We start from the raw sequence: 11,312 nt of genomic DNA, 5'->3' as shown, positions 1-11,312 counted from the left end.
CACAGGAATGCTGAGTAAATGTTGATAAATATGGCCCACTGGGTCATAAAATTATCTATTATGTTCATGCCGGACAACCAAACATGAGTATTCACAGACAGTCTTCCCGGTTTAAATGAATTAGACGTAATTCGCCATCAGTGGCATGCAATACATCAAACGCTATGAAAAGTGGTTATATAATCAATGTATTTTTTTTAAATTCCCATTCTAAGTAGTAATCATTTGCCATATAAAGGGTAAACTAGATTAGGTTTAAAAAAGGGGGAGTTAAATGCCCCAAAACAGTCACTTTCTCTTAATTTTGAAAAACTATCCAATTTAGGGCGGCCCGCTGAATGAGTGGTTAGGACTTTGGTCTCACAGTCTTGAGATCGAGGGTTTGATACCTAGGTTTGGACCTTCCTGTGTGGTGTTTAGGTGATCTCCCCAGGCTTGTGTGGTGACAGTTGTGAGGATAAACGCTACAGAAAATGAATAAATTCATTTCTAGTGCAGTGACCACTGTCCTTCAAAGGTTTAACTTGAAATCATGTCATCCTTTGCTCTGGCTTGCAGTGAAGCAAATCGCCAGAAGAGGGCCCCGTCGGGTTTTTTTCGATTAAAAAAAATAGACGATGGCGCATGCGTAGAGGCTTACTTGCCGCTGTCATCTGAGGACACGTGAGGTAACCACACATGTTCACGTTGTTCTCGCGCACATGGAAACCCTGTGCCGTGTCACTTATTCGCCTTTTCACAAAAGCACTACGACACAATCGGCAGGCAACGAACGCCCGCTTTTGCCGGTGATAGTCACTAGTCTGAGAAGCGAGGTGACGGGGAGGGGGTGGTTCACCGGCTTCTCTTAAATCTCAGAGAGCACGGAGTTCATGTGTCCGTAAAAGGCGGGCCGACCGAGACGCCTCTCCGGCCGCGTTCGCTTGCTTCCGCGTACAGTACTTGTGAAGCGATCTATACAGTACTTTGCCCTTATTTACTCCCCCCGAGCAAGATGTCTGCGTCTTTAAAGCAAAACGTTGCTAGTAAAACGAGGCATGGTGTCAGGGTTCTCCATCAACTGCTCGCGTGAGCCGACTTCCACTTCCTGCGCAGGAGGGCACTCGGAGGACGAGGGTGGCCGAGGGAGGCGCGCGACGGGCGGCCACCGAGGAGCCACAGTAGCCGACAGAGGACTGAGGAAGGAGAAATCGGTGGGAGCCCCGTTTTTCTACCCAACTTCAATCATCGTCGTCGCCGGTTGACAGTCAATGGACTAGCAACACATTCGGTAAATATATATATATTTTCAAATAGAAACTATAGTGTAAATGCATTGATTGCTTTATGTCCGTGACGCAGAGATTGTGTCTCATTTGAATGTGCTGACATGACACTGCGGTGCTGCGTTCGAGTTTCAAAAGTCATTTCAAAATGGTTGCCGCTTGTTCTAATATTTTGTCAAGATGTTGTCATACTTTAACCATACGTGACCATGAGGAGGAAATTGCCTTGTCAGAAAAAAAGAAGAAAAAAGTTGCGTCAAAGCGAAGTCAAAACAAAACCAATTTCTCCACCCACAATCAAGCTATTGTGGCGTGGGAGTCCTGCGATACTCTGGAGAGCTGCTTTCCCTACTTTTCACACTGCAGTGAACACATCTCTTTAAAGGGTTGCTTTTTATGTGCAACTGTACAACTGTACAAGTGCATTATTGGTGAGAAGGATTAAAATGTAACTTTGTGTTGGGAGCTCTCCTGTCTTGAACCCCTACATAATTGCGTATATATTATTATACTATTATATGTATGTGTGTGTATGTGTAACATGTATATGCATATGTATAACATGTATATATATGCATATGTATAACATGTATATGTATAACATGTATATGTATATGCATATTTATATGCATATGCATATGCATAACATGTATATGTATATGCATATGTATATGTATAACATGTATATGTATAACATGTATATGCATATGTATAACATGTATATGTGTATGCATATGTATATGTATAACATGTATATGCATATGTATAACATGTATATGTATATGCATAACATGTATATGTATATGCATATGTATAACATGTATATGTATATGCATATGTATAACATGTACATGTATATGTATATGCATATGTATAACATGTATATGTATATGCATATGTATATGTATAACATGTATATACAAAAGCTTCATAAAAGTCAAAGGAAAAGGCAACAATGGATCCCTAGGTTTGCTTAAAAATTAAGTCTTATGGAATTTTCTTCTTTCACGTGAGATCATGGATGGTGCCAAATTTCATTTTTTCCAAAATGTAGTTTTATCTTCCATAACACCTGTGTTATCCTACTTATTGGTAATCTGTTGTTTCATATTGTCAGTTTTTTTTCTTCTAGGAAGGAGGGAGGAACCTATCAACTGCCATTTGCTCAAGGGTAAAAAAAATACAGCACCAATTGTCTCATATTGACATTGTTTTAGCTAAATATGAACATTCTTTCTAAAAATGTAATTGCAATTCTTTTAAAATGGAATATTCTATTCTAATTCAAGATTTCAATTTTAATTAAGTTTTCTATTACTATTTAACAAAAACTAGAATGAAAAATATTTCTGTGGCAGTTTGAATTTTTTGGGTAGCTATTTTCTCCTTTTATATTAATTTAGCTGATATATAATAAGTGCCCACTAAAAGCAGTTGTTTTCTTTAGCTGGTCACCTAAAATACTCTGGAAATGGAATGTTGCTCTTGTAATATTTATGAAGCCCTTGGACAAGTTTTGGTACTGTTGGAATTTGGAGCGATAGTCCAGCTGAGTGGTTTTTATTTTTTCTCCCTTCCACGTGGTAGATGACATGTTATACTGTATAATGCAGACGCACAGGCGTCTTTACTGTTTATGGTTAACACACACTGTCACACACAGACAAGCACACACACACAAATAAGTTCATGTGCTTTCTTGTCTCCTTTCTTGCAAAACCTTTCATTGCCTGGCGCTCCTCCAGAGGGTCGTGACGACTCTCGGCAGCTGTATTTGTGTGTGCGTTGGCTCGTGTGTGTGCTTGTGTGCTAACCATGTCCCGAGATGCCCTTCCTCCATAGGCCTCACACTATACAGCATTCCACAAGGGGGCCCGGGGAGAGGAGGAAAAAGAGGAGGGTTGGTGGGTCGATGGAAGAGGGGAGTGTCAAGGAGAAACTATGGCAGGACTTTTCAAACCCATTTCAGGCTGGAAAATGCTACTGAGAAGCACAGAAGAAAATTATTAGAAGAAAATATCAGGTCGAGTAGAAGGGTGTTTACTGATGTGGTAGACATTTCCATGATTTTCAATATTCGTCTGCCACTTTAAACATTCGAATTCCACTGTAAAAAATTCCCAAGTGCATCAAAAGTCGCACGCATGCAAACTGGCAACATAGAGGGTGAAACAAAAGCAACAAATGGGTAGAAATAAATTTTTCTCTCCCCATTTGTGTTGTCAACCCCCAAATACAATGTAATAATCACACAGAAAAAACGTGGATTGGATTTGGAATTATCAATAAAATAACTGGTTGCAAGATTTCTATTTTATCAAAAACAACAACAAAACACAAAGGGCAACAAACCAACCAACAAACCCCAACACAAAGCTCCTCCACTGCAAGATTTTGTACAAAAAAATGGGCTGGCTCTAGAGGTGACTATGTAATTCCCTTCAAAAAGAGTGCATTCAGCCAAAGCACCTTCTCTGTCTGTGCCGCACATACCTGGAACTCAATAGCAATTAACTTATGTGAACTCAATACCAATTAACATACGTGAACTCCCGTCTCTGAACCTCTTTACCAATCATCTTAAAGCCTGGCTGTTAGACGAACCAAATTTTGATTACAACGCTGTCTAAAACTGTGCTACGTGTGTGTCTAGTATGTGTCATAGTTTATCTTCAACCCCCACAAGGGACTAAAGATGGAAATTTGCCCTCGGCTACAATATTACAGATTTACATATATATATGTTCATTAACATGAATATAAATATGTTCATTAATATGTGCTGTCCCTTATTATAAATAAATCAAACTCGAACTCGAATCATCAGTAATGAAACAATTAAAATTCCTATCATATTCAATCTATCTCCTAGACCTACTATTTATTATGATGTGCTGTACCTTTAATTAGACAATTTGTTACGTTGTTACAACAATGGGGGAAGTGTTTTCAATACCAATTTCCCTCTTTTATTACAGACCACAAGCGCATTCTCTGTGACCTGGGCTGGCAGTGAATGAGTTAACCTAGAGATAACTTTTGACTAGCCATCCACTGAAGTTATCATTGTCCCATCAAGTGTTTATATGCCTTGGTTTGAATTTATGTGCATGTTTGTGTTAGCCATTTTCCCTTTCTGAGACGCAGAGCTGACTCACCATGGATAGCATGTGATACGCAGCAGCAGGCGTACGCCACACTCTCATACAATAGTCTTGTATTTCCTTGGCAAGTGTACGTGTGTGACGTGTGTGTTTCCTTGGCATGTGCGTGGGTGTGTGCATGTGTGTTGGTGGTAGTGTAAAGTGTTAGTGGGTGTGTGCTGGGGCTTGTCGATGGCTGCGACTCAACTGCAAAGTCCTCCCACTTGTCTTCGTTTTCAAGTCAGCGTCGCAGAATGCAGTATCTAGCTATGAATGCACTGTGTAGGTGTCGGATAAAATGTGTTTCCACATTGTACATCTATTCTTTCCAGGTGCCCAAGGGCTTCTAGAACAATGACATCTCATTAGATTGTATCCAATGAAGCCACCCCGTGAGTGTTTAATTAAAATATTGTTGTCACAGTGTGGCACGGAATGATGCTAATGATTTAAGCGTGAAATTACATTCAAGTACTTAAAACAAGTACTTTTCATTCTAAACTTGAAGCACTTCTCTCCTTCCACAACTTAAACCCGGTGTGGTAATCATAGCATTTCGTCAAAATATTTCATGAATCACTTTTAAAAACCTGTTTGATGCAAATGAACCTGTATTAACCTCACCTTTGTTTGTCTAATACTGAGTCTGACTTCATTTATGACAAATACTATAAAGCCAAAAGATCCAGTGCAGAGAAGTTTTAAAGTGGATATACAATGGAACATGGAGTTGAATTGGTGTCTGCCCTACTAATCAATTGTGAAATTAATTTCCCTCACTCTAACTCGCTGCACAATCACATGGCACATATAGACAAACATGTACACATCTTGCAGCGACCATTGCCAAAACCACAGCAGTTCCGCTCTTCTTTGAATCTCAATATCAGTTGACAGGTTTTCTATTCTAGGAACGTAATTGCACTCTATTTGAATTCAGGAAACCAGAGTACCTGGAGAAAACCCACACAAGCCCATGCAAACTTCACACAGGAAGGTCGGAAACCACTGGGGATTGAACCCTCGATCTCAGAAGTGTGAGGCGTATTTGCTAAACATGCCGCCAACAAACACTTTCTTAATGACAAACCTATAGGTGTCATCATTATTGCTGGATTTCCATTTTGGCAAACAACAAGCTCAAACTAATTATTTTTTAATCACCTACATTATACATTACAAGAATTAAATCCTAAAATCAATTTATAGTGCAGGCTGGGAATGCTGGTAGATTCTTTAATTTTATTTTAAGTTAACGTCAAGGCTGAATGCTACATACTGAAAAACTCCTTCCACTCAATCTCTATGTATGTTTGTATCATCTCTCTGTTAAGTGACATGTTTTGCCATTGGCGTGATGCCAAGCTAGCGCGATCACATGGCACGAAATGTCGTGCCTGCATTTGTGTTGCACATTCGTGTTCATTCCATTCGCGACTGACTGCAGGAATGGAAGGACGGGGAGACAAGTGGTGGAGGAGGGGGGAGTGTGTGCGTTTGTGCACTTGGGGTCGATTGTTACAAGTATTTTCAGCATGAATAGGCAGCATGTAGCATGCGTTCATGCCAAAACAAGTCATGAGATTGTCCTCAAACAGGACGGAAAATTGGATTTTGACACTTAATGACATTTGAAAGTCCAAGTAATGTGCCTTCAAATTTAAAATGCGTTTAAAAAATACTTAGATAAACGACATCAATCTTCGGTAGCCTAATTTCCTTGTCTTGTGACCTCTTTTAAATCTTCAGGCATTTGCTGTGCTGTGAATGGGATGCTATGTATTATATGGTTTCTGAGAAGTGTAAGGCAAATGCATAGTCTAAAGCACATGTGTCAAAGTGGCAGCCCGGGGGCCAAATCTGGCCCGCCGCATCATTTTGTGCGGCCCGGGAAAGTAAATCATGAGTGCCGACTTTCTGTTTTAGGATCAAATTACTAAAATGAAGAGTATAGATGTATATAAAATTTCCTGATTTTCCCCCTTTTAAATCAATAATTGTAATTTTTTAATCAATTTCTTCTGTTTTTAGTTCAAAAATCATTTTGTAAAATCTAAAAATATATAAAAAAAAAGCTACAATAAACATTGTTTTAGATCTATAAAAAACTGAATATTCAGGGCTTTTAATCCAGTTCTTTTAATCCATTTTTATATAAAAAATCTAATTATATCTAAAATGGTCCGGCGCACATAAAATCGAGTCTCACACCCTTTGTCTAAACGTTTTGTAAAAAAAAAAAACAATGCAAATTGTTTAGTTTTTTTTATTCAAGAACAAATCATAGGCAAACACAACCAACATGTCCTCAAATGCCTTCAAATAAACAGGAAATATCAATAGAAAGTTGCCGCGCACTGCCCCCAAATTAACAAGAAGCGTCCTAGGTGTTTACTGACCATCACAGCAAAGCTACCATCGCAATTTCTTGCAAAACATTTTCCAGTTGATGCACGACTTTTTATTCCTTTAATTTTAATTTAGTCTTAGGGGCATCCATTATTCGTGAAGTATTGATATTTGCCCCACATGTTGTCCACAACAACAATTAGTATCACAGTGGCATACAGCAGTAATACAGTTGTTTATAACTAAATGTTTATCTAAATATCCATCTTATCATACTAGTCCTTATAGCAAACAAGACAAGTCATCTGACTCTGCACATTTCCTTGCATCTTTCTAGCTGCAGTGAGTCGGCTCCCAGTGAAAGTCAAACCTATAATTTGGAACGAAATGCCCGCAGACACGCACAAAGGCAAGAAAATAAAAGCCCCGGCCTTAGTCTTCAAGACATCAAGTTGGCAGCACGTATTAGCATGCTTGAATGGCATTTTTCATCGCAGCCCACCTCAATTTTCCAGGCTCTTGTGCCGCGCGCCGTGCATAATTTAATTGCCGCAAACTTTAAGCCTCTCTCAAGGCCCGTGCTGGTAAACAGAGGCTGCAAATTAACGTCTAAAGTAATAAGCGAGAGGAGCTAATTGACAAAGATGCCTCCTATACGTACTCCTCCTTCGAGCGACCCCATGGAGAGTGTCGGTTATAGAAAGCTATTCCCATTACTGCAGTCTCCAATGTCATCCTCTCTGTTCCTTTTTCTGAGCGTGACTTTGCGCCTTGGTGGTTCACCGGATCGGATGTTGACCCAGATGTTTTTTTAGGTTTTTTTTTTATATATGGTCCCACACCTGCTCTTATTTCGCACAGCTTTGTGCGCAAAGCGTGTGGGTGTGAGCAAGTGCAATCGAGAGATTTCAGGCAGTCCTCCCTTGGTCATTATGACGGCAAGCATACACGCTCAGGACGTGGACAGACCAATCAAATGCATTGTTTACCCTTAGTGTGACGATGAGTTGTTCAGAGGAACTTTGCCAGTAGTTTGAGTGGGATTGTGTGAGGTAGGCAGGAGGTGTTTATGCAGGTTTTGTGGAAGTGCATCATGCTCTGTTTTTGTACAAGGGTTTCATTATGGTAGTGGAATCTAATGTAGAAAAAAATAGGGTGGTGCACTCTTTTCCCATGGTTATGGTATGCTTAGGTTGTCTAAAGCAGGGGTGTCAGACTCGGGTTGGTTCGCGGGCCGCTTTAACGTCAACTTGATTTCACGTGGGTTGGACCATTTTAGATATAATATTTAGATTTTTTTAAATAAATGGATTAAAAGAACTGGATTAAAAGCCCTGAATGTTCAGTTTTTTTATAGATCTAAAACAATGTTTATTTTAGCTTTTTTAAATATATTTTTAGATTTTACAAAATGATTTTTGAACTAAAAACACAGAAAAAATGGATTAAAAAATTACAATTATTGATTTAAAAGGGGGAAAATCAGGAAATTTAATATACATCTATACTCTTCATTTTAATTTGATCCTAAAACAGAAAGTCGGCACTCATGATTTACTTTCCCGGGCCACACAAAATGATGCGGCGGGCCAGATTTGGCCCCCGGGCCGCCACTTTGACACATGTTGTCTAAAGTATCCGAAAATATTGATTAGTGTTGTGCCGACACAGCACTAAAATAATGTCATTGTACTTAGAAATACCGATACTGTGCTACGTATCTGTATTTTCAACCTCTCGTTACCCTACTCAAGGTGGCCGCCAGCTACATACACAGCTGATTTTTTTTTTTTTTGTAATTTACAAAAGGAACATATGTCCTGATAATTGACATCCTTTTGCTGTAAATTTCAAGGAGTATATCACCAATAGACATTAGATCCATTTCAAGTGGGCAAGTAGCAGAGAATGAATGTTCATTCCCCTTTCTGCCAACCCTCCTACTTCAAATGGGTTGGAGGTCTCTTGGCAAATTTCATTATACCGGCAATTAGTTATTAAAAACTCATGAATATTCTCTTTGATCCAGGTTTTTCGCTAGGTAATAAATTGATTGCAATTGGACTGTTCTGGTTGTGAAAGAAGACATTTCGCCTCTTATACGACTTATAAGGGACAGTATATATTAATGAACATATTTATATTCACGTTAATGAACATATATATGTAAATATGTAAGATTGTAGCCAAGGGCTTTTATTTTCCATCTTTAGTCCCTTAAAGTGGAGTGGACTACGTCAGTTCATGGAATGGCTTAATGAGAACAGTACCAGTCTATTCTATGTTCTATCTCAAGGGATTCTTATGCATCACTCATAACCCGTGATTTCATATTTAGGCTGAAGCTCTTAAAGGGTTCAGTCATAATTCAGTGTTTCAAGTTAGTGGAAGCCCTAGGACACTTGAGCATAGAATGTGGATTCATTTTATTTTCTTTGTGAACATTATTTGCTGTGTTTTATAAACATGTATGATTAGCAGGCCATATCTGAAGATCTTAATCTGCTCCCAAACACCTGGATCTGATAATATCTCTTGGCCAAGCTCATTCTATGTTTCTAATGTTGTCTCAATGCATCTTTTGGACATGTCAAGACAAGCCTGTGACTTGTTATTTTGTTTTAAAATGAAAATCTGATATTCAGAAGTCAATACTCCTGCAAGCAATTTTTAGATAGACGAAAAATATTGCAGTTAATTATCTGATTGTATTAAAAATCATATGAAACACCAATAATATACTAGGTTAATAGTAATTGTTAGAACTCCTCAAAGGTTAAACCAGAAACAAAAGGGTAAATCTATATGTAGAAAGAAAAAAAAATGTTTGACAAAAGGGAAATAACCTTACAATTTTTTACTTAGATTTTTAGTTAACTTAACTCTTTCTGAGAAAATCTATCTCAAATATAATATTAATGAACATATATGTGTATGTATATATATATATATATATATATATATATATATATATATATATATATATATATATATATATGTAAATATGTAAGAATGTGGTCGAGGGCTAATTTCCATCTTTAGTCCCTTGTGTAGGTTGAAGATAAACGATGACACACTACGTACACGTAGCACAGTTTTAGACAGCGTTGTGATCGTAATTTTGTTCGTGTAACAGCCAGACTTTAAGATGATTGAAGAGGCTCAGAGACGGGAGTTCACATATGTTAATTGGTATTGAGTTCCACGTATGTGAGGCACGGGCACTGAATGCACTCTTTTTGAAGGGAACTACAAAGTCACCTGGTGAAAGGATAACATTTGTAAAAACTAAAGTCGGGGAAAAAAGAGGGAAGAAATTGGCTTAACAAACAACTTGTACATCTGGGGAGAAAAAAATACTCTAAAAATGTAACAAATAAATAATAAAAAATAAAAACAACATATCCAGCCAGGAATTTACTTAACAATAGAACCCTTTCCCAGAAGCTCTGTAGCTTGTCAAAATGATGTTTGCCAAATTCCAGGCCTGATTTGTTTTTTTTTCTACACTTGTCAAGTGCCAATCCCTCACTGGTTTCTCAAATGTACACTGCCTTCTTAGAAATATGGAGTAGACTCAGTTATGTTCTAGATCATTTTTGCTGCATCAAGCATATATGCAATAGTACATCAGAATGACCTTTGCTCTTTTATTTTTTAATGACCTATTCTTGTACAAAATCCTACTTAATCAACTATCAAGACCACTACCTAGAATTAGAGGACCACTTTGTTCCTTAGTACCGGAGTGTCAATCTACTTCAACATGCCCAACCACATGGTGGGCATATTTGTTAGGCATGTGTGATTTTTTTGACGACAAAACCTAAGCATAATTCAGGAGGACAATGAAGCACAGGAGGGAATGGCGGGAGGCACTTTAAGAAAGCGGCCTGTTTTGACTGTTTGATGAGGTCTGACTGAGACAAACAAGCCGTGTTTACCCAGGTCATTTAGGTCTCTTTGCCGTGCACCGAGGTTATCTAAGGTGACATGTCATTTGAGCACATGTACGCCAGAGTCAGTTCACAGCAATGAGTGTGAGTGGGCGGGATCTAAAAGTGGGTGTGTTCTGAAAATAAGTGCGTATGTATAGTCCCTTCACAGCTTTTTTGATGCTATCTTAACACTAGTCCATTGTGTTTTTAACGTCATGAGGCCTTTTTTTCCTTCACCTACCATGACGCACTGTGATTTTTATGTTGTTTTTGTTGTTTTTCTTCCTGGACCCCATCAAAGCCGTGCACTGTAGTTGCTCGGTGTGTTTGCGTGTACGTGAAGATGTTTGACCTGACATATGAGACAGTCGAGAACTGATGCGGAAAGTGTCCTCATTTGGCATGTTCCTCTGGTGGCAGTGTTGAGCCACTGGAATATCACGCATGTGTCAGCTCTGGAACAGCACTGTGACGTCAGTGTTACCTCTTTGCCGGACAAGAGGCTACTTTATTTATTTATTTTGTCGATTGGAACGAGCATTTAAACTGAAAGGTCTGGCTGTGAATGCTCATCTTTCGGCGCCATTGTGTTGCTAGACGTTCAATCCCTTTTGACT

At 38.7% G+C, this 11,312-nt stretch overlaps 1 protein-coding gene across 2 annotated transcripts in view; it reads left to right on the top strand.

Moving 5' to 3' along the window:
- The first annotated feature begins 652 nt into the window (after nt 1-652).
- nacc2 (NACC family member 2) overlaps nt 653-11,312 on the top strand; it is a 30,857-nt gene continuing 20,197 nt past the window's right edge. Inside the window, exons 1-2 of one of the 2 annotated variants that reach the window (XM_077622720.1) lie at nt 653-668; nt 1,096-1,270. The gene's annotated coding sequence lies outside the window, so the exon portion shown is untranslated. Of the gene's footprint in view, nt 669-719; nt 1,271-11,312 lie in introns of those variants that run through there. The other variant, XM_077622719.1, reaches the window with a different exon arrangement.

Source organism: Stigmatopora argus, chromosome 16 (assembly GCF_051989625.1).
Source record: "Stigmatopora argus isolate UIUO_Sarg chromosome 16, RoL_Sarg_1.0, whole genome shotgun sequence".
NCBI lineage: Eukaryota > Metazoa > Chordata > Actinopteri > Syngnathiformes > Syngnathidae > Stigmatopora > Stigmatopora argus.
The sequence above is the reverse complement of the archived record's forward strand: the minus strand, read 5'-3'. Positions and strand labels throughout refer to the sequence as shown.